The sequence below is a fragment of the Dipodomys merriami genome, unplaced genomic scaffold (genome assembly GCF_024711535.1).
Source record: "Dipodomys merriami isolate MVZ:Mamm:240054 unplaced genomic scaffold, mDipMer1.0.p SCAF_3, whole genome shotgun sequence".
Classification (NCBI taxonomy): domain Eukaryota; kingdom Metazoa; phylum Chordata; class Mammalia; order Rodentia; family Heteromyidae; genus Dipodomys; species Dipodomys merriami.
Window position 1 is genome coordinate 98,298,978 of NW_027204492.1, and position 4,042 is coordinate 98,303,019.

Consider the following 4,042-nt stretch of genomic DNA (forward strand, 5'->3'; position numbering starts at 1 on the left):
GATATTATAGGTGTGAAAGGTGTGGCCTCAAGTCAGGTAAGAGAGACATCTTCCAGGTGTGGTTGGGGGCAAAGGGAGGGAACTTGGTGGGTGACCTGAGTTAAAATTAAAGGTTGGGTGCCCTCCATCCTAAACACATTGGTCATGCCCTGGCCCCATCTAATCCCACCCAGCACCATCCTAACAATGGTCCTCCAGTTCTCAGACTTGGCTGTTAGGCCAGAAGACCATTTTCTTCCATGTTGGGGGGGGGGTCACACAAGGAAGGCAGGTGAACTCCATCAACTGAGGAGCAAATCTCAAGACTCAGATGAATGAATGCTATGAAACCTTGCAAGATCCAAAGCAAATGAAATGGAAATTGAGAAATCCTGCTTGTACTAGGAAGCTGTTAATGTTTTCATAGCAGAGGAGAGAGAACGAGAGAGAGAGAGAGAGAGAGAGAGAGAGAGAGAAAGGGATGGGTTTATGCTTTGTCAACAATGGTCTTGATTGTGAAACAATAGGAATTAAGATTTTCAAAAAACAAATCGTTTAACTAGGGATACAGGTGGACCCATTGCAACAATGAGATGTACAAGTTGTTAGGTCGAAAACGAACTTTACAACTTTGGTGGGGGGTGGGGGGAGGATGAGAAGGGATGGGAAGGGGAAACAAAGAGGAGGCAACAATGCTTGATAAGAAATGTACTCATTATCTTGCCCATGTAATTGTAACCTCTTTGTATGGTATTCTCACAATAAAAAAGAACAATATGAAGAATAAAAATAGACTAGAAACAATGTTCTGAACATGAAAAAAAAAGATTTTCAAACTTGCTCCACAGGATTCTCTGGACTTAGACTGACCAGGAGAAGGAGAGAAGAAGCCTGGTGGGTAAGCAGGGCAGCGCCCTGGGGGGAACAAAAAGGCCAAGATGGACTAGGCTATAAATAAGATAATTTCTCCTGATTATGGTACTCACAAGTTCCATTCCTCCTCTGTTGGTTTTTGCTGTTTCAGGTTTCCATCATGCCACGGGGTCAGAAGAGTAAGCAATGCTCCCTTGCTAAGCATCAGCAGACACGCAGTGATAACTAGAGCCAGGATGTGCAGCCCACTGCTGAGAAGGTGGAGTCTGCATCAGCTTCTCTTGTTGATGAGGATGCTTCCCTCAGTTCACCTGCTGTTTGCTCTCCCCAGCAGTCTCAGGTTGCTGATCCCATTGGTCCTTCTGTTGAAGAGGCTGTTCCTGTAAGCTCTGAGGGGGGTGGGCTGAGGGTCCCATTGTAGATGCTGATGGTTCTGATGCAGGGGCTGAGGGTTCTAATGCAGGGGCTGAAGGACTTAATGCATGTGCTGAAGATCCTAATAAAGGTGCACATAAGAGATGTTCCAGAACATGCCAGCTAGAAACCTCCACTGGAGAGTATATCAACTGGAAGAAAAATGTATTGGTGCAGTTCCTGCTGGAGAAGTTTAAATCAAAGGAGTGTGTTACACAGGCAGATATGATGAAGGTAGTCAAAAAAAATTTCAAGTGCACTTCTCTGAGATCTTCAAGAGTGCATCAGAGCACCTGGAACTTGTATTTGGTGTTGAGTTGCAGGAAATTCACACTCAGACACACTCCTATGCCCTCGTCAACAAGCTGGGCCTCTGTAGTGAGTGTAGTCTGAGTGTAAATAAGGGGTTTCCCAAGACAGGTCTGGTGATGAGTCTCCTGGGGGGTGATCTTTATGAGGGGAAACCGTGCCACGGAGGAAGAAATCTGGGATTTCCTGAATGCACAAGGAATACCTTCTGGGAAGAAACATACACTCTTTGGAGAGCCCCAAAGGCTCATCACCAAAGATTTGGTGCAGGATGGGTACCTGGAACACCGCCGGATACCTGGTAGTAGTCCTCCCAGCTATGAATACATTTGGGGTTTCAGAGCCCATGCTGAAACTACCAAGATGAAAGTATTGGAAGTTTTGGCCAAGATCAGTGGTACGATCCCCAAGGCCTTCCCACAGCTGTATCCAGAAGCTTTGAGAGATCAAGAAGACAGAGCTAGAACCGCAGTTTCTGGAAGCACTGGCAACCCCTTGCCCTTTGACCCTGGCCACAGGCATCCTTCCCAATGTTCTTTCCACTTTTAGTGGGTCTTAGGTGGAATGTTCAATGTGGGGCAAAGTAGTGTTTCCCGGAGAGAACAAAACATATGCTTTCTTGTTATATCATGATTACATTGTATGTTATTTTGCAAGGATTCGTTAAAAATGGCTATGCAATACAGTCTGTTAAACATTATGCATGACATGTTTATTGCTGTTACTAAGTTTAATAGCTTTGTTAGTTTAAAACACTTTCTTGTTACTAAAACATAAGGTAAAATGGCATTGGACACAAAGATTTTTGTGAACATGTAAAAGAAATGCATTGGAAAATAACTGAAAAATGTTAAAACAAAAACAACTTGGTAAATTCATACTTGGCTGTGTTCTTTCTGCTCTTTGACTAATACTAAAAAATTGAATTCAGTTTACTTTATTCAAGCAATAAAAGTTAAGCTGTAAAAATTAAACTTTTTTCAGTTTTTGTTATTTCATTATTTTCTGTCAAAAGCATCTCCTTTTTGGAAGCCTCCATCAGAACTTGTAATGGTAAGGAAGAGAAGATCCAACCACTCCCCATAAGCTTTAGAGTCCAGTAGTTGTGATATTACAAGCAAGATAGTGAAGTAGTATGTAATGCAGAAAGTACAAGAAAACAGGATTCAGATGGAAGCCAAGGGTAAATTAGGACATTGCATTTCTGTCAGAGTAAAGTAATTAAGTGAAGCTTTAAGTTGGGTTAGATGGGGCTCTGGCATAGTGAGAAAGGGCCCTCTGATAATGCCACTCCCTTAGGAACTTAACCTGTAAAAGGAAACAATTTCTTTTGCTAGTCCTGGAGCTTGTACTCAGGGCCTAGATGCTCTCTGTCCCTGAGCGTTTGTGCTCAAGGCTAGTGTTCTACAAATTGAGCAACAGCTCTACTTCCAGAGTTACTTGGAGATAAGACCTTACTCACAGACCTTCCTGCCAAGGATGACTTTGAACCCCAATCCTCAGATTTCAGGCTCCTTAGTAGCTAGGATTATAGGCATGAAACACCAGCAGTCATCCAAAATCTTAACAGTTCCTTTGGAACTATGAAATTACAAGCAAGAGATCCTTACCTAGGTCAGGAATGTAAGAAGTCTGTGCCCTTCTGCCAGTACAGGTAAATATATGTGCACCAACCAGTCATATGTTGTTCAGGGAGGGTCTGAGAAATGAAGGAGATAGTCCCTTGAGATACCAAGCAACCACTGACCTGTCACTCATATCATGGGCTGGTGTACCAATACAATATTCTACTTCATTAAAAGGACATTTTAATCAGGTAGCTTGGAGTGTAATTTCTAAATCTCCTAATGGAGGGCTCAATTTTCAGGGACAATGAAAGAATGGAAGAATCATAGTTCAGATAGAAGGGCATTTAGATTGGTCCTTTATGCAAAACTAGTTTCTGAGTTACAGAGCTGGAGAAGAACAATCGCATACCCAAATGAAATAACATGCTGTGATTGGGAAACCCTACACAGTTTTACTTGCTAAGCAGCATTGATCTACATCTTTAGCCTTAAATATTTTCTAAGATATTTTGAAACTTAAATTCTGTAAAGGAAGGTTGTTATAATCTTGGGTCATAATTATTTTTAGTAGTAACTGCTATTTTTTGAAGGCTCAGTTTGTGCCAGGTGATTGACCTAAGTCCTCTGTCATTTATGAGTCACTTTGAAGACAAAGAACTTTGCTTTCTCAAGATCACAGCCAGGTAAATGACAGAACTGGATTTAATGCTGAATGGGAATTCCTACACTGTGAGTCTACACTGTTACACTCCTCCAACTTGAGGCAGCTCCCATGTCACTTAGTTTCTGCCCATTATTTCAGTATATATTTCTGGTGGTGAGTTTAGGACTTCAAACACAAAATACTGTTTTGGAATAAGCAATGAAAACAGCAACATAAACATGAGATATGAATAAAG

At 41.8% G+C, this 4,042-nt stretch overlaps 1 pseudogene; it reads left to right on the forward strand.

Moving 5' to 3' along the window:
- The first annotated feature begins 1,012 nt into the window (after positions 1–1,012).
- Positions 1,013–2,124, forward strand: LOC138839924 (melanoma-associated antigen B2-like; annotated as a pseudogene).
- Positions 2,125–4,042: the final 1,918 nt, after the last annotated feature.